The sequence below is a fragment of the Leucopleurus acutus genome (assembly GCF_964270905.1).
Source record: "Leucopleurus acutus genome assembly, chromosome: 11".
Taxonomy (NCBI): Eukaryota; Metazoa; Chordata; class Mammalia; order Artiodactyla; family Delphinidae; genus Leucopleurus; species Leucopleurus acutus.
Window position 1 is genome coordinate 90593800 of NC_139152.1, and position 19921 is coordinate 90613720.

The 19921-nt window shown below is 47.2% G+C and overlaps 1 protein-coding gene across 1 annotated transcript in view; it reads right to left on the reverse strand.

Annotated features, from left to right (window-relative positions):
- Positions 1-6101, reverse strand: part of LARGE1 (LARGE xylosyl- and glucuronyltransferase 1) — a gene marked incomplete at its 3' end in the record, with an annotated part of 588892 nt that extends 582791 nt beyond the window's left edge. Inside the window, exon 1 of the mRNA XM_082850531.1 lies at positions 5958-6101. The remainder of the gene's footprint in view (positions 1-5957) is intronic.
- Between the last annotated feature and the right edge of the window lie 13820 nt (positions 6102-19921).

Below are 19921 nucleotides of genomic sequence, written 5' to 3' on the forward strand. Positions count from 1 at the left end.
ACCTGAAATACAATTAAGGGACGAGCTATTAAAAAGATGCTTGCTATGAATCCTTTTTGTAAAATAAAACTCCTTTTGTACCCCAATTACTTCTCTTAAATTATTTGCTTTTAAAATAAGATTTATAAGCCAAATTCTCCTAAAATAGGGCATTCTTACACTTAGCTTCAATTATGGAATAAACAGTTGAAGAGTGAAAACCAAATTCTCCCAATTCTCCTAAAACAGGGCATTCCTATGCTTACCTTCAAGGTTGAAATAATAATGTCACAAACCTTACATTTATAATTGTACTTAACTTCAAATCTCCTCTTTCCAATAAGCACTGCCCTCTCCACCCAGGACAGCATCAGTGCCAGAATGGTGAGGAAGCTTCTCTCTAGCAACACAAATTTGATGGCATAAAATTAAGTCAGTTTGCAATTTTCCTGACTCGTACTTTTACACAATTGCTTTTCTGAATCTGTTTTTCTTCCCAACATCCCTCCCTTCACACTCACCCCCCAGCTCCCCCTACGAGGTAACCTCCCTGGCAAAATGAGAAGATTCCCCTTTCCCTGTTAGAGCCCAGGCTTTGCAGAATCCCACAGGCTCAACTCAGCTTTCATTGACTTAATTTGGAAACAATTAAAATTTTCAGCACTGCTTTTTATCACAAAGCACATCATCGCAAGCAGTTCTCAAAGAGTAGGTAACATTCCCAAACCCACTGGTTCCCATAATACATAAGAAGTTAGCAAGCAAGCCCAGCTGCTTATGAATGGCTTCAGGTATCAGAGAAGTTCTAATGCAGTCTACAAGTCTACGGAATCTACAACCAACACAGAAAAGACTTTGTGGTTCTTCTCTTCAGCACTGCGTACTTGTAGTGTCTGATATTTCAAGGTAGAGTATACCTTGGAACTGGTCAGGCCTCTTCCCATTTCAGAGCTGGAAAGCTAGAAAACCTAAATAGTCTGAGCTTTGCCACTAACTTAGGCAAGCCCTATCTCTGAGCCTCTACATTCCTAGTTACAAGACGAAAAATGCACTGAAGTTTGGAGACAGCACCTGAAGCCCAGAGAGGTCAAGACGTATTCTAAGGTCACACAGCAAATTAGCAGAGGATGATGCAAGATGAGAACCCAGATCTCCAAATTTTACTTATACCACCCTGCCTACCAGTCAACTCAACTCAGGGAAGGATGAGAGAGACAAAACAAACACATACACACACACACACACACACACACACACACACACACTGGGGCTTCTTCTACCTCCACTGCCCTCCTGGCTCCTGTTTCAGAAAAAACTAAATATATTTGACCCTGGGGATCGCTCTAACAACTGCAGTTTTCCATTCTCTCTAATATCCTCTGGCCATTACATCGTTGCATCTCTTCCTTACTTCATAGTTTCCTCATTCCACAAAACACACACATAGGCAGGCCCACACCCATCCTCAAAACTATAAAACTCTTCCTTTTCCAACAGCAAAGAAAGTTGAGGCCAGAACTGAGATGATTCAAACACAAGAACCTTGTTCAAATGTTAACTGCAGCCATAACTTTACCCAGAAGTAAATATGACAAAATAGAATACACTCTCACAGGGAAAAATTTGTGTCCCTCTGCCACTCTATCATTTGTCAAGTAACTGTCATTTCTCCCACTGCTGCATAATCACGTAATGAAAGCCCCAGATGTAATTCACATACACAAGAGGGCAGACTTCGGGTTGATAAGGGACCCTTTCTTTATTTGCGTTGCTAATAGTTTTTTAAAGAACAGGCAAAATGCTATATGTAGAAGGATAAAGGGCAAAAAAGAAAATGTCCTTTTCTGTTTGTAATAACAATGTGGGATAATCAACTGGTACTCTTGGACCTTATCCAGCCACCGTTCTTGCCAGGGCGTGAATACACAGAGCATGAAACTAGGAATCCTATTAAATTATTTCCCTGCTAACACCAAGCTTTCCTCTTCCAGAACAGCCCCTCTTCCAGCCACACTACTGACTGTTCTCCATTCACACTACATATTTTAAGGTTTCCATGCTGTTCTTTCTGCATGGGATTCCCTCCTGTTCTACTATCCTGGCAAACTCAAGGTTTTACTTTGAACAAACCTGTACGTGAGCAGTTCACAGCAATGGTTCAACATCTGCCTGCCCCCAAAAGACTATAAACTAATTGTGGACCCTCTGCAGCCTCTACACAGAGCATGGCATCTGTCACATAATAGACATTCAGCTGTTACTTGCTAAGTTAAAAGGAGAAAAGTCTCTCCGAATGTCAATGTGGGAGGAACAGAGGACCTGAGTACCTCTCAATGTCAAATACTCTGGAGCAGAACCGCAAAGCCTCATCGACACTAGCAGATCCCGTGAGGTGGCTGTATCGCCAAGGGGTGTCAATGGCAGGGTGCCTGGAGTTCTCAGTCCCCTGGGTCTTACAGCCCTGGCCCCATGTGCTCCCCACTCTCTGAGAATCTCTGGCTGCAAAGACACCTTCACCTTATTCATGGACCCTAAGGAAGGCCAGGATCCTGCGTCACTTTCTTCCTCCACCTCTGCCATGTGGCTACCTTGAAATTCATAAGACTTCATTCATGCCTTAAGATCATAGTATATAAATTCCCCATGACCAGTTTTCACTAGCTGATGCTCAATGGAAAATTTAATAGTGTTCTCCTGTTCCAATCTCTAACCCCTTGGCTATACTGCACCTATGAGAATCAACCTACAAAGCCTTCGATAGCTGAAATAAAGCTTTATGCTGACCACTTCCCTATGCCACAGCAAAAGGTCTCCTCAAACTACCTAAATATGCACTGTACATACGAGTAAAGGATCACAAATGCAGTCTACCAGACTCCAGAGTTCTAGGAAATGTAATAACGCATGCAGGTGCACAGAGCCAAACGCTGAGTCTAACTCTATATGCTGCACTGGGTCTTTAAGAATCCAGGAAGTCTTGGGCTTCCCTGGTGGCGCAGTGGTTGAGAGTCCGCCTGCCGATGCAGGGGGCACGGGTTCGTGCCCCGTTCCGGGAGGATCCCACATTACGGGAGGATCCCACGTGCCGCGGCGCGGCTGGGCCTTCATGAGCCATGGCCGCTGAGCCTGCGTGTCCGGAGCCTGTGCTCCGCAACGGGAGAGTCCGCGGCGGTGAGAGGCCCGCGTACCGCAAAAAAAAAAAAAAAAAAAAAAAAAAATATATATATATATATATAAAAGAATCCAGGAAGTCCTAAATCTTGTTGACATCTGCCTCTCTTCGTGCCAGTATTCTGAGTTGGGTAGTCTCTCCTTAGACTCTTTCTCCAACCTTTCCTGTCTGCCCACCTCTGGAGTCAGCTTTGATAAGACTTGGCCACAGTGGGTAAGCCTGGGCCATGCGGCTTTGTTCTTCAGCGGAAATAGAATTATCTTCAATTTCTGCTGGAAGACACCTAGACACTAATGATTTAATACCGTTGAAAGTGCAGAGAGCGCATCTGAGATGAAAGTGCAACCACACTGCCAAATGTTACATCTGTATACATACAAGGTATGTGCTTTTAAGGGGATAACAGTGAGAAATTTTAAGTTTAATGGAGTCAGTTCTAGACTCCATCTAGAATGGAGGCAGCATGATTTTATGAAGATGGCAGATGTGCAACCCAAAAACCAAAGGGGGGAGTTTTGATTACAAACCCCCGGGAACTTAGAGTTAGCACGGTCTAATACCCAAAGGATGGAGTTTGCAGGAGATTCTGTCTCCCCAAAATTTATAGCCCTCACTTACTTAGAGACTATCGCTGAGTCTGCTCAGTGTCACATAATACTCTGCAGTTAACCTGTTCTGAGCTGCCCAAATGACACTTTAGATGTAAGCAGGCCCATCGCTTAAGCGTTCGGAATCCCCTCATTAGTGCAAGCATGCATTGGGTAGCAAAAAGTTCCTGGGTTCCTGAGCCTTCAAGACAAACCACAGCCTTTTGTAACATAGGTTCTTCAGTGGTGGAATAGAAAACTAGTCCCCCCTAGTGTCCTGCCACTGTAGGTGGCTGAAGGATAGAGACACTCCTGCATCAACTTTCAAGCACAGCTCAGGAACCCAGAACCACAGGAAACCTTCACCTCCTTCCCAAGAGGTGGAAGCACTCCTGGGACCTACGATGAGATGGAAAAACCTTTCATTTCATTCCCAAGGCCCTTCTAGTTATGTTTTAAAAGGCAAAGGAATCTGCATTATCTCACGCCAAAAAGTTAACCCCCAACCTAGCACACTTCATCCAGTGACGCCAGAGGGCCTATACCTGTCAGCACCTTCCACCCACTCCAGAGCAATACCATCTTTTCTTTAAAAACCTCTCTATACCACTAGGGAGACTGGTTTCCTTTCCCAGCCATTCTCGAAAACCCACTAAGATCTAAATCTTAACGATTTTGCCTCTTTGTTCCAAGTAGTTCTCTTCCCAGTTTGGAATTAACAGGGCCAGGCTCGATAAATGTGTGTTCCCTCAAGCAATTTTCACTAAAGTGTACTCCTGAAAAATAAAGGTACACTAAGAGATGTGTGAAACCTTCAAGCCAGTTTTTTTTTTTTAAATCCCCAGTGGGGACCCACCATGCCCGTGAGTAATTCATTCATGTCACCCTTTTGTGAGACATGAGAAGAGAAACCTCCACGTGTTCCTTTCCTAATTTAGAACCTTCCCTTATCTTAAGTCTACCAAAGCTGACTCCTGAGGTGGTAAGGCAGGAGAGGCAAGGAGGAAAATTAACCTGAAGTGACTGCATACTGGCAGGGAGTGAATAAGCACTTTGGATTTCCACCAGTGCCAGAGAGGGATGGCACCTGCATTTAGGGAAGGGGAACGTCCACCTGCCACCCCTTCCCCATCCCCACCCCCAGCCCATGAAGGAAGCAGAAGCCTGAGCCCTCTCTTGCGGCACTTACATAAGACCCTGTAAAACTTCCTGTGACATTCACGCGAAGTGTAAGTTGCTATTTTGCTCCCTTGGGAGATCATTTTAATGGACTGAGTGACAAAATTCACAGATTCAGAATTCAGCAAAAACCTGCTCAACCGAGGTACATCAGCTCAGGGACGAAAAAATCCATCCCCATTAAACAGGGTCACCCGGGGGGATGGTTCAGTGCAGGAGAGACAATCTGTTCCCTCCTAAGTGACCCATTTAAAATCAGATCGTTCCAGGGAAAGCTCACCGTTTTAATAAATTTCAAACGGGCAAGGGTAGGCTTGCAGGACTGAGGTTCCTTAAGAGTAAAATTTTAAAGACAGTAATAAGGCACTGAGCAAAATAACTTAAGGATGCGCAAACTTTGGAGTCAGTCACTCCACCCTTCAGAAACAATGACTTTCACAAGACTGTCTGGATCGCTACCCAGTGACCACTCATCACAAGCAGCTTTGTCCAGTAGGACTGGCACTGGTTGGGTTTCCTCTCTACTGCTATCGCTGCCACCCAACTGCTCTGTCCAATAGACGGACTCGCAAGCTGTGGCTCTCACCCCAAATCGGCCTCGACTCTGCGACAAGGAGCAAAGAAAAGTTCTTCACAGCATCACGCCAGGAAAGGCAGGTGGGGACTGCCCAAAGGACAGCTCTAAACACAGCAGATTCCCCCAAAGCACACGTGCTCACAGCCAGCAAGCTGCGGGGGAGGGAGGTCGACATCGCCTCCTGGTGTTAACGGGAAACTCCTCCTCGCTCTCGGCAGCCCGTGAGCCTAAGGAGCAGGGCAGGCCCTGGGACGGGTCCTGGGGGACATCAGAAACTCGGCGACTTCTACCTCCAGCCTCTCCAGGGCTCCGGGCCCAGGCGGCAGAAGCTGTGCCCTCACTCCCTCCCGCTTCGCCAGCATTCCGAGTACAGGGGGTACCAGCCACAGGTTCGGAGAACTTGACCGACACCGCTCACCAGGGCGCCCCCGCGGCGGCTCTCTCGCACCCCCGGGGCTCCTACCTTGGCCGTGACTGCCACCAGGCAGAGGGAGACCGCGGAGGAGGTGGGTGGCGCCGCGGCGCTGCCACCTACGAGGCGCAGGGTGTTCCGGGTCGGGGTCCCAGCAGGCGCTGCCCTAGTCCAAGCGGCGGTGACAAGCGCAGACTTCGGGGCGGCCCCCGCCTCCAAACGCGACGGGGAAGGTCCGGGCCGCCGGAGCTGAGCACAGTCCCGTCTTCGTCTCCCTCCGGCGCTGCTGCCTGGAGCTGCTCCCTGCCCCGGGGACTCTATGGAGCCGGGGGCGCCCCGCATGGGCAGGGGCCTGGGTTCGCCTCGGTCTGAGCCCGGGGAGGGGGCGCTGGGAGAGACGCCGGGCGGCCGCCGGGGCCGGCTCCACCTCCCGCGCTCCCCGCCGCTTCGCCCCTTCAGGGCAGGGCCTGCCCGCTCCCAGCCCGGCTAGGCGACCGCGGCCGCGCCCCCAGCTTCGGGCGCCCGGGCTCCCGCGCGGCGGCGGCGGGGGAGCGGCGGTCCGGCCCGGCCGAGCACAGAGCGCGGAGGCGGGGGAGCGCTGCAGCCGGCCTCGGCGACCCCTCCCCCCGGGCCTGCGCCGCCCGCCCGCGGCTCCTCGGTAAGGAAGCGCTGGAGAGGGCCTCGCCCCGGCCTGGGGCGCGGGGCCGGGGGCGCGGGGCCGGAGAAGGCGCCCCGGGAAGGTCACCGGAGCGGAGGCGGAGCACAGCGCGGTGCGTGCAGGGAACCGAGGAGGGCGGCCCCGGTGCCGCCGGGAGCGCTCGCCGGCCTCGGCCGCCGCTGCCTCCGAAACGCGCCGGCTTCCCCGAGCGCCCGGCACTGGGAGCCGGGCGGCTGCTGCAGCCGCCGCCGGCAGCCGGGCGCCACTGGCCGGAGCCGGCAAGCGATCCCCGCCTCCCGCGCCCGGGCAGGCGGGGGCCGCCGCGCGGGGGGCGGCGGGGGGGCTGGCGGGCGGGCGAGCTCTGGGGTCCGGGGTTCGGGCTGGCCCCGCCGCCGCGTGCCTAAAGCGCCGGGCTCGCTCAGCAGCTGCAGTGACAGTGTGTCTGTGTCATGTCTGTGCAGCCGGGGGGGACCGCGAGCCCGGGCCAAGCTCCGAGCGGGGGCGGGGCCGGCGCCCGCCTCGGCGCCCGCCCCCACCCCGTGACTGCGCGGCCGGCCAATGGCAGGCGCCTCAGCCGCGCGGACCGAGAGGCCGCCCCCGCCTAGGCCACGCCCCCCAGCGAGGCTCCTCCTTTCTACTTCTTCAGCTCGCTCACACGCAGGCAGAAGCAACACCCGGAGCCGGGATTTTGGCCCGGGTCGGGATGCAAGCGTGCAAGCTGGGAGCTCCCCGCCCTTCTCCCCCCACCCCTGCCGCTCTCGGCCGCCTCGGGCTTGGCGAGCCTCGCGGAAAGAGGGGGAAGGGAAGCGGGACAGGTCCGCAGCTGCTGCCGTAGAGACTCTTGCAGGCTCGCAAGGCCATGCAGACTGTCCACTCTTCCTTGTACAAAACAGCCGTCGTGGGAAGTAGGAAGTTTCCCCGCCTCCACTTCTACTCGGGTCGCCGCTTCTCTCGAAGGTGGGCAGAGTATGGGACAGGCTGAGGCTGCCAGAAGCCACGTTGAAGGGCTTTGACAGCATCATGTGGGGCTACGTATTCAAGAATCTGGTCCAAGGCTTCTTATTCTTCGGGGAAACTGCATTTTTGCCCCCCCCCGCCCCCAACACACACACCCCAGGCACGCACAGCACGCCCCCTCCCTGTTACAATTTCATTCTTGCTCTTTCCCTCCCGGCACAAGAACCCTGAGCATAATATATCCCACTGAATGGACTTCCAGCCTCCCAATTCTAAAGACGAGGGTGGGGCGCCGAGAGTCCCCTATAGGAAGGAGTGAGTGAAATTGTCCGGGCAAAGGGGGAGGGCGTGTGAGAGTGGCTGGAAGGAGGACGCCTGGAGAGAAAACCCAGAGGAGGAGAAAGCAGAGGCAGGGAGAGAAAGAGGACGCAGAGGGATGGACAACTCTGGGAGACCGGAGCTCCGGCGCGTAATCCAGCTCCCGGGATTTTGGTCAGCTCGGTCCCAGGGCTTCTGGGGTCCCCTTCCCCCCGGGTCCCCACCTCTCCCCAGCCGGGCGGGCCGCCGGCTTTCTTAGCGCTTGGACTCCGAGGAGGCAGCGGGAAGCCCACCCTAGTGCTTGGAAGCAGCAGGGGAAGGATGCAAAAAGAGATAAAGTGCAAGGGTGGGGAAGCGAGGGGGTGCGTAAGAAAAGGACGCCGAGCTCGGGCTGCCGCGCTGACCTAAGTGCTTCGGAGGTTCGTCCCTCGCTCCCCTCCGGACCTGGCTCCTGCCTAAATAACCCGGCTCACGGCCTTTAGCTTGACCCAGCCGGGACCCTTCCCCCATCCGCTCTCTTCCAGCCCCTTTAAGCAACGACTCCCCAACCCACCCACCCCACACCCCCCAACTACCCCACCACCACCACCATCCGCTCTTCCCCGGCTCTGGAGCGCTGTTTACCTAATCTCAGTGGCACACCGAGCCGAGGAGAACGCCAAAAGAAGGTAGCGTTTGCACAACAGCGTCCCCGGCGAAGAAGTAAAAAACGTTTGCATTGGAGCTTCGGGATAAGTTAACTGCGAAGCTGGGGTCCTGCTGTCCTATCTCTGCGGGGATGAGGCTTACCCTGCACGTTTGCAGGGACAGGAGATCTTATCTGGTTTTGATGCCATTACCGTGTCGGAGAAGAACGTTATATGATAAAATATTATCTAATATCCTAGAGACCATTAAAGTGTCAAAGTTTAATGCCAAGCCTTTTAGCTCCAAAGCTGCTCCTTTCTTCCTGTGACGTGCAGCTCTGTTCTAGAACGCGCTGAAAACAAGGGGATCATTTTTATTTTTTTGCGGCCGACTGTCCTTGCTTCCAACTCTATTCCTCCTCCCCTACTCCAACCCCTGCCCCGGAACTGGGTAAAGTTAAGGCAAGAATTTGGGCTTTCTTTTTATTCATTGCTTTGCTTCACTTCATTAGTGGTGCAAAATACATTATTACAATACATTTGCCTATTAATAAGGCTAATGTGACTGAGGAAGGAGAGACCTGAAATTTACAAGCAAAGGAGAAAATAATGGAATAACATCAGAAACTAAAAGATAAGCATGTGGAAACTGAACATCTCCATTATAATTCCCGAAGTGTAGTGCACTCTCGACATTGGATTTTATAAAGACAAATACGCCCATGGTCGGGGAGGGAACAATAGTCACCCTGGTCAGCAAGATACATTGAAGATATATTCATTATTCAGGGATTTCACAAAAATTACTTGCATCAGTCAATAACCACCTTAAAGGTATAAAAGCTCCGTTCTATCAATTAAGTGTTGCAGTGTTTCAAAGTCAGTGGAATAGCTCATGCTGTAAAAGACAGGAATGTTGCCACACAATGATTCCACAAACGGAACCTTTCTGTTAGTTACTATCACGTCAAGCCCCACATTGAAAGAATTCCTTTGCCCCACCAGCAGAAGATTTTATCTATATCTCCAAAAGTAGGATGTACTTGTCTATGAATTATATAGCCCTTTGACACAAACCGGATATAAATGTCTTCAAAGGATTTCAGCCATGACATAATATAGTATGAGGAATGCAGAATAAAATATGTAAGGTGATATATCTGTTATTTCTCAGGAATCTGCACTGCTTTTGCTAAGAACTGAGAAGTGAAAATATATTGAGCCCTCTATACCAACTGTTATCTATCTCCACACAGTTATTGCACTTGTCACGGGAGAGATTCAGAAAGGTCTCTTTTTTAAAATCAGGGTCAAGGAGACCTAATCGTAAGAAACCTGTCTCAAAACAGTCACTAGGGGGCCCTAAAAGCATCTCAAAGAGGAAGAAGGAAAACCTGCTCTCACCTCCGTTTTTCCAAGTCTCATTTTCTGGGTACTAATGAAATTGGAATCTAAAAACAAGTTAAGAGCATGGTGCAAAGTTTGGAGGCAAATCGGGCATTAAGTCTTAAAAGACCAGAGTCCCATTTTGACTCACGAGTCAAGAGTTTAGTCGCCGCACTCTTCTCGCTTCCAAGATATACAACAGAAAAAGGAATATTGCATTAATTGAGATGAAAGTGGCCAGATACTGTCACCATCTTTAAGTCAACCCAATTATTTTTACTATTCCAAATAGAACCTCCCTTCTAAGATTTTAGGGCTGTTTTCTGAATGTTTTGAATGTTCTTCAAGTGCTAGGTAGCAAGATGAATGCATCCTCACAAGGGTGACATGAAAAGTTTTTAAGCAACCTATGCAGCAGGGCATCCGCCAACCAACTTATGGGAAGTAAGCCAGCCATAGGGGCACTAGCAATAGACGAGAGTCCTGGAAGTGAGGCAGGAGATAGATGAGCCCCAGCCTGAGTAGCTGGAATCTGTCCCCTGTGGACAGATACTCTGAGATAAAGATGATGGCAGGAGCAAGGAGGAGCTGAGTCCTGCTTGGATAAAAGATAAAGAGACCACATATTTCTCATTCTTGAGGTCAAGGAGACCTCCCTGACTACACATGCGCAGAAAGTCTCCTTGGGAGTCAAAAGGGAGCGGGTGCCACACCATAATGGGTGTTGTCAACCTTCCCATAGGCCTCTGCACTGGAATCCATCTTGGCTAAAAGATGTGCATGCGTGTCAGAGAGGGACCTAGGAAAGGTCAGATGTGGAAAAAGAAGTGAGATAATTGGCCAAAGGCAAACAAAGACCCGGAAGAACTGCTCTATATAAGTGATTTGATCACCTCTCTGGGGCTCTCCGCCTCATTAGAGAAGATGCCCACACTCTTTTCTCTCTGGCTGTGTATCTCTGCCTTGCTTCTGTCTTAAATAAACCATTTCTCTGTGTGCTCTCCCACTTATTGTGCTGTGTCTCAAATAATAAACTTTGTACCTGTTTTTACAGTTTTTGCCTCCTTGAAATATTCTTGCTTTCAAACGGTGCAAGAGCCAGGGGAACTTTGCTTCTAGCCTCCAGCCCTTGCTGGTCTAATGGCTAGGATTCCTGGTTTTCACCCAGGCTACCCAGGTTCAATTTCTGGGCAGGGAACTAAGATCTTGCTGCAAGCCTCCACTCACTGCTGTCTCCTCAAGATCAGAAGCACCTGGTAGGCCAGGTATTAAATCTTTAGTGTGGGTTCTGGTGAAAAGGTGGAGGTGGGAGGATGGGGTGGGGGTGGAGGGGTGTGGATTCCTTGGGGAGGGCAGTGGCAGCTGGGGTGACGAGGCAGGGTACAGCTGGAATGGTGGGGTGGGGGAGGGGACACTTAACAGCCGATATGGAAGGATTTCAATATTTTAACAAGTAATGTTTGTCAAAACAACTGAATATCAGCCCTGACCATACATAAATTTGCCAATTTTTTGTAGACTTCAACATCTAGCAATCAAATTCTCAGAGCTTCCAAATCCTTAGCCATCACATAACATATTTCCCAATCTTACCAGTAAATAAGGTTAAGCTGTCTTTTATGAGGGTCAAGAATCAAACAGCACTCAGGTTGCACAGATGTGGAGAAACCTAATTATCCTTTAACCAATACTGCAGAAATATCTACAAAAGATGTCATATCCAGACACATTTCAGATGTAAATTTAAGCACTGGGTGTGAAACTCTTCTCTGTCATTGAGGCAAATAATCAAAAGACATTCCTGGGCAGAACAGAATGCCTCCATCAGGGCTAAGCAGGGAACAAGCTACTTGCTAGCTGAAGAATTAAAGAACGTTGCAAAAGCCACTAAATTAACACTAATGGAAATGTGATTTGAAAATAATTTAACTAAAAACGAAGCAAGTCTAGAATTGAGACGTGAGACAGAGAATGGGGATGAAGTCTTTCGGAGTGGAAAAAAAAATAGTTTACGTTCCCATCATCGTGTTCATTAAGCAGGCAAGGTACAGGTATTCTCAAAATAGCATTATTAACATCCAGAAAACTTGCCACTGAAAACCTCAGAGCCAGCTCATTAGAACAAATTAGGTTCTAGATGGAGAATCCCACTGTCTTTAGGAGAGAGAATTTATTCACTCACTGACTGTGAAAGTCCATCAGAGGAAAACCTTGCCAGGTATATAGCACCCTGATCACCTTATGACAAAATGCTCAGCTGGGGACCCAAAGCCCCTCTGCAGACAGGGAGGAAACATCAGTGCTAAAGAGATCAATTTAAAGGACAGAGTGAGCCTTTCTCCTGAGATCATGGCCCCCATAAAGATAAGGGGACCTCAAGCCAGTGGATCACAAGACCCTCAAAACAAAAATGAAAAAAAAATTCAAACATTGGTAAAGACATCGAAGTCCTGAAATAAAAGATGATGGCTTACACCTTTTGGGGCTTTCAGGCAAAAAAAATTTCTGTTTAAATGGCTGTCATAGTTGTGTGGCTATACTTTATCAGGTCTTTCTTTTTTCCCCCCTCTCTATCTAAGGAACTCATAGATCAGGACTTCTCAAACCTCAATGTGCATACAGATCACCTGGGAATCTTATTAAAAGGCCAATACTGATTCAGCAGGCCTGGAGTGGGGCCTGAGATTCTGCTTTGCCAACAAGTTCCTGTCCATGGACCACACTTTGAGTAGCAAGGCTGTGGAGGACACTTGTCTTGTCGGTAGTCAACCACATCCTGTATCCCCTTTCTCATCCCGAGGGTATTGTGTTAGTAGGGCTCCCCAAAAAGTAAGCCCTGAGACAAGGATTTGGGGGCAAGAAACTTATTTGGAAGCTTCAGTGAGAGTGAGGAAATGAAATAGGAAAGGGAGGAAGACCAATAAGGGATGAATTAATAAATGGTCAATGGGTGCTCTTCTGATAAGGACCCCCTAAGAGATTGTATAGAATGCCATTGTCCAAAAAACAAAAAAACAAAAACAAAAACAACTTCTCTGTGATGGAAATGTTATATATTTGCCCTGTCCAATATGGCAGCCACTAGCTACCTGTGACTATTGTGCACTTGAAATGAGGCTAGTGTGACTTAGACACTGTATCTTTTCTTTTATCTAATGTTAATTGATTTACATTTAAATAGTCACATGTGGCTAGCTACTGTGTTGGATGGGCCAGGTATAGAAAATAACTTGGAATTGTCCCATTAAGGGCCAAGAAACCTAGAGGAGTATTTACCCACCAAATCCCTTCCTTTTTGAGGGTTGCTTCTGGAAATTGGTCAATTCCTAGTAGTTCTACCATGCTCCCCTGGCCAGAGAATACCCACAGCAGAGAGTTACAGGTGTTTAAGGTAGGAAACCTTTAGTGTATATGGAAGCTGTCCATCAAAGATGGAGGTGATCCCCAAGGTGGGTCTAGGGGAGATGAACAAGGTACTGACAGCATTTGCTAAAAGAATCCGGATTTTGTTTTGAACCTGACCTGTCTCTCATTCCAGGAGCAGACCCTGAATAGCATAAGCTCATCAATGCATTCCATACTCCTGACTACCATCATTGGTGCAAGGCTGAGTAGACAACCTAGACTGGTCCAATCAAGGTGACTCTCGGGACTTTGGGGTGCTGGACTACTGAAAGTGTTCTTTCACCTCTGGACCACGTGGTCCACAGACACAAAGCTGCAGTCATTTTGCTGCCACAAAGGATAAAACTGACATGGAGAACAGCAGAGCACAGAAAGACAGAAAACCCAATATGTATCAGTTAGGATTTCTTGGAGCTGCCAGTAACAGAATACCCAGCTCATAGGACTTTAAATAATGATCTCACATAATGAGAAATCTCAAGGTGGGCAAGTCCAGGTTTGGTGCAGCAGCTCAGTGGTTTCATCGAGGACCCAGGATCTTTATATCCAGTCTACTACTCTGCCATCAGCTGCATATTGGCTTTATGTGTTGCCTCATGGTCACAAGATGGCTGTGGTAGCTCCAAACATCATGCTCTCAAACCAGCCGCCAAAGCAGAAAGAAAAAGGCAGGCAGAAAGCACTTTCTCTTTTACTATATTTCCCCCTTAGGATTGACTTACACTAATCATGATTCACCTCCTGGAAATGGAACATTGTTGGGTTTTGTTAACAAAGAAGGAGAGGAAGTGGCTCTTGTGTACAAACTAATAGTGCTGCTCTAGGACCCTTGATGACGCCACTGAGCCACTGAATAGGACCAGCCCTGAAACTTATCCTCACTCTGAATTCCTCATTTACATGAGCCAATAAATTTACCTGTGTAAGTTTTAGTTATTTCTCTTACTTGGAACCAAAAAATCCTAACCATTATAGACAAAAAAGCCTCCTGTCCAAAGACTCAGACTCAGCAATTCTCTTCCTCCCTATTCCTGGATGCAATGACAGCTGATCCTGGAAGGGTACGAGGCACTCCCTCTCTTCCCAAGAGTGAAATTTGGATTGGGAATCATTTGCTATTTTATGCTTGGCATGAACAGAGACCTAGATGCCTCATGAGCATTAACCTGCAATTCTCACACTTCACCTAATACCCATCATCCGTTCTTGGTCTACTGAACCACAACTTTCCTTTGCCTGCGGATCTATTTAACACTCCAATCCCCCGCTGAGTCTGAAGCAAATCCTGAGACCCAGCCTGCTTGGTTGGTCCTTTAACCATCCTCACCCCTACCCCATAGTTACTACCAGTATTTCTATCATGGGGGCTGGATCCTGCCTCCAGAACCTTTGCTTTGAACTTTGAAGGTCTACATTCTGGCAAGAACCTGACTTGAGAACTGCTGATGACTCAAAGTTCCCGTAACAGCTCTTTTCTCCACCATGGCAACTGGACCGTTGGCTTTTACTTCTGTACATTTGGACTTGAGGATGCTATGGTCACAGAACTAGGGGATTTAGATTGATGACCTCTGTGTGGGTGGGGCAGTCATTGCTGTCCCAGTTAAACTCCAAACCCAAGCCTCAAATTATTCTCATCTCTCATGGGAGATTAATGCATGCCTAGAAGCAAGGGAAGTGCAATCTCTGACAGTGTTTTACCAAGTCCTGCTGGAAAGTCAGGGATTTCTCATCTTAAATACTTTTTTTAATTGCTCACTTAAGAAGTTAAAAAATGTAACCTGAGTGTTTAGAATGATGATGTGAATAGTAGCTACTATTCACATATTACTACTGTGCTACCCATTCTATGGGGTAGGAGTGGTGGGAAAGGTGGATGAAAGCAATACGGATGTGGTTCCTAGAATTGAGAATCTCCAAATCCAATTCAGGAGACAAGCGTTTACTTTGAAGAGTTAAATGACTTTGCAAATATTAGATAAATAGGAAGCGTTGTCAGTGAGTATTCTTGAAAGATGCAGTAAAGATAAGCAGTGCTGTGACTCTGGAAGAAAGAGATTACCATGGTTCATCGAGTCTCTGGAAAATGTCTAAAAGCAGAAGGTTCTTGATGGGCTGAAGATATGGCAAGAGTTGACCATATGTAAAAGGAAGGAGTTTCAAGCTTTAAGAAGCAGCGAAGATGATAAGCAGAAGGTGTGACTGGCTAAGATGACACATTTATTCAAGGGCTTAGAAACCGGAAAGGTAAGTTGGGTCTAGAATTATTTGACAAGTAGTATCTGAATCCCTACTGTGTATCAGTTACTATGCTGACCACTGAGAATTTTAATAAAAATAAAGACAGTTCTTGTTCTTTCAGTGGCGCACAGCCAAATGGATAGAGGGGGAAAAATTAAAAGGTGATGTGTTAAATTCTTAATTTTTCATTGACTCATCCACTCTTTTTCCTCAGTCACCAATCCTTGTCCATCCTACCCTCAAAATATCCTTCAAATCCATTCCCACTGCTTCATCCAAATCATTACTGCCTTAGCTCACCTGGAATACTGCAAAACCCACCTTACTAGCTTCCTAATACTGACTTTTCCCCATCCCTACACGTTAATCAACTTAACTCTACAAAGTAAATCTGAGCATATTTCTTACTAAATTATGTTTATGTCTGTCTTATTTATTCCACTCCCTTTGCAAAAAATAGTTATAATTCTAGCCTGACTCCCATATGTGGGGATCTGGGATCCCAGCCCCTGACAGGGTATGGGGGGGTTCAAGAGCTCCATGGGCTCCAGAGAGTAGAGCCAAGAGAAAGCCCAAAGTCCAGAACTTCACTTGAAAGCCTCAAATGAAGTATCAACCCTGAAATATCAACCAGGTTTCAGTAGAGGCGAAGAAACGAGGGACAATGCAAAAGATATGAATAGGGCTTCCCTGGTGGCGCAGTGGTTGAGAGTCCGCCTGCCGATGCAGGGGACACGGGTTTGTGCCCCGGTCCGGGAAGATCCCACATGCCGCGGAGCGGCTGGGCCCGTGAGCCATGGCTGCTGAGCCTGCGCATCCGGAGCCTGTGCTCCGCAATGGGAGAGGCCACAGCGGTGAGAGGCCCGCGTACAGACCAAAAAAAAAAAAAAGATATGAATAATGATTTGCAATGGATTTGCAATCTGAGAGGCACTGTTCAGAACGCTTTCATGCATAACTTTATTTAATCATACTAAATTGGAATATTATCCGGCCATAAAAAAGAATGAAATAATGCCATTTTCACCCACATGGGTGAACCTAGACACTATCATACTAAGTGAAGTAAGTCAGACAAAGATAAACATCATATGATATCACTTATATGTGGAATCTAAAAAAAATGATATGAATGAACTTATTTACAAACCAGAAACAGACTCAGACTTTGAAAACAAATTTATGGTAACGAAAAGAGAAACATGGGGGGGAAGTGATAAATTAGGAGTTTGGGATGAACATATACACACTACTATATATAAAATAGATAATCAACAAGGACCTACTGTATAGCCCAGGGAACTCTACTCAATATTCTGTAATAACCTATGTGGGAAAAGAATCTGGAAAAGAATGGATATATGTCTATGTATAACTGAACCACTTTGCTGTACACCTGAAACTAACACAACATTGTAAATCAACTATACTCCGATATAAAGTAAAAAATTAAATTAAAAAAGAGGAAACCAAGGACAATGCAGAAAATATGAATGATGACTTGCCATGGATTTGCAGTCCACTAGGTACTGTTCACAACACTTTCATGCATTAGCTCATTTAATCCTACTAAACCTTATGAGGGTGTTATTATTATAACACTTCCGAAGTTTACTTTACGCCACGTCTCTTTTATGGAAGACCTACATTAGTAGCTGTTTTCGCTAACCAAAAGAAATCTGAAGAGAAGTTTTGCTCTTACAAAAAAAGGCGAAAAGCAAAAATAGCATTCAACATTTGTTTTGCAGGGAGCCTTGACGGAGGCGGCAAGCACCCCAAGCGGTAAGAGTGGCCCCACCCAAGCTCCTTCCCGGAGGTCTATACTCTGCTGAGCATCTCTGCATCGAGCTGCCATAGCTTTGAACTGTGCCTGTGAGCAGCTGGGCTTCATCTCCCTCTATTTTGAGAATCTGTTAGCAAGATGTGTCCTAAGGTCATTGCTTCTTCGCTTTACACCATTTCGGCTGACAAAAGGTCTCATAGGAACGCTCTACTTTCGGATAGCAGGGGACACCTGTATTATCATCATCATGACCAGTTTACAGATGAGATAAATAGGACATAAAGAAGTCAGATAACTTATCAAAGGTTACACAGTAATAGTAGGACTGGAATCCAAGCACAGTTACTTTATTTCTAGAGCCTGTGTTCTTAACCACTCTGTCATTTTGCCTCTGTAAAGTGCAAGCACCAGAACAAATTAAGATCATAGCACAGACTAAGAGATGAATTTGGAGGTGCATCTCTGAGCTGCTAAAACAAAGCTGTAGGAGCTTTTTAAAGGTTGTTCACAACCTTGAGTAATGGCTGGGGAAGAGGTGGAGAAAGATTCAGGCTAGTTTCCTATATATTTTGTCTATATGTGTCATCTAATATAGATACCATTCACCATCTTGTTATTTTTAACACCCTGTCATTGATATACACCTTCGGGGAGGGCTACCTTGGTTTGTCCTCCCTTGCACTGATCCACATTTCCATATGTTCACTTCTGTTCTTTACTGCTTTATTGTACATGTTAATTTTTCTATTTGTATTCCATTGTTTTGTTCTCCTTACAATTCTTATTTATGTCGTCTGTCTCCCCGTTAACTTCATTTTCTTCGTCTTGGTCTTCCTGCTCCAGTTTTGTGGATGTCAAGCAGGTTCTACAGTAATACTTTATTTCCAACAGTAAATCATTGTGACAGAAGTCCTTTTTCCTTAAATCTTTAGGATATTCTTCCCTTTCCCTTATTCTGTAGTGCTTCCAGTGGCTTCATATAATTGCTGTTTCCTGCTTGTTTATCCTCAAATAAGAACAAATCCACCTGCATGCAGTGTTTACCAATACACTGATGATGGATTTCCCTTAGCTTAAGCCTCAGAGTGGTAGCTTTGAACCGTTTTCCAGATCTACAGCTGGGCAGAGATTGATGGGCACAAATAGCTACTGGCCCAATGTCCCCTCCCTGGCTAACTTGGGTCACATATGGCTTGCTGGATTGAGAATGAGTCTTCTCTCTTCCTGCCACCTGGCTCTCCAATACTCTGGACAAGAGGGGTGTGCAAAACTACAATTCTCAGCCCTTCCTTTCACTGTGCATCACCATACTGCTTTACCTGTGGGGACTATACCTTCCAGATCCTCATTAGTTGAGACCTAGACTTTCTCAAACAGAGGAAGGGTCTATCTATGAATTCAAGCTCCTGCTGCTTCCACTGGCTAGATAAAGGTGACCCGTGACTGTTTGCTTCTCCATCCCCATCAATAGCTGCATAGTTGGTAGAAATAAAAACTCAATTGAGAGGCACACGTTTCCATGTTATTGTGCTGTAAGAAGTTGCAAAAGGCAATGTGTGACCAACCAAAGCTATTTCATGCTCACAAGGGAGACGATCACAGCTTATTATTTTCTTGTGCCTGGTTATAGGGCCTTTGTTTATGAGCACCAGCTGCTGAAGGATTTGCTTGGTGTTGTAATTTTAGTGAAAAGTCTACACTCCAGGGCTTCCCTGGTGGCGCAGTGGTTGAGAGTCCGCCTGCCGATGTGGGGGACACGGGTTCGTGCCCCAGTGCGGGAAGATCCCACATGCCGCAGAGCGGCTGGGCCCGTGAGCCATGGCCACTGAGCCTGCACATCCGGAGACTGTGCTCCGCAACGGGAGAGGCCGCAACAGTGAGAGGCCCGCGTACTGCAAAAAAAAAAAAAAGTATATACTCCAACCTCCCAATGGAAGCAGGCTGTGAGAATTCACATACTGCATCTTCTCTTGAAAACAATCATCCACTTCAACCAAACATTAGAAGAACACAAGAAGACATATTTGGTGATCAGATTAGCCACACCAAAGCCAGCCAGATTAGCCTAACAATTAGCCTAACTGTTGCTTTGGATTCACCCTTCCACTGAGACTGTGGTAATGAGTTACCTCTTTCCTGCCCCACCTAGGTAAAGTATGTGCTGAATGCTGGTGGAAAATATCTCCAATGAAGACATTCGGGTTTATTTTAACATTCACGTGTTTAACCGGACTTTTTGACGGCCTCCTCTTCTAGCCTGGTGCCAGATGTGAAGGTATATGTTCCTTCTCTCATGGAGAGTGTGATCTAGCTGCAGAGACAAACATTAAGCAAAGATAAATACATACATAATTGTTAATTAGGGAAATACTGCAAAGGAAACAAAATAGGTACAATGGGAAAAGGACCAAAGTTAGAGTTCAGGATGATCTTTCCAAGGAAGGGACATTGAGGCTGAGATCTGAAGTAGGAGTAATTCAGGCAATGAGTGAGGACAAGATATTCCAAGTAGAAGAAACAGCATGTGCGAAGCAATGAAGCAGGAGAACGTGGTAGGTTTGAGGGACCAAAAGAAGGCCAGGGTAGCTGGAGCTTAGTGAGTAGGAGGGAGAATCTTGCAGAGAAGAATAGGACATGAACA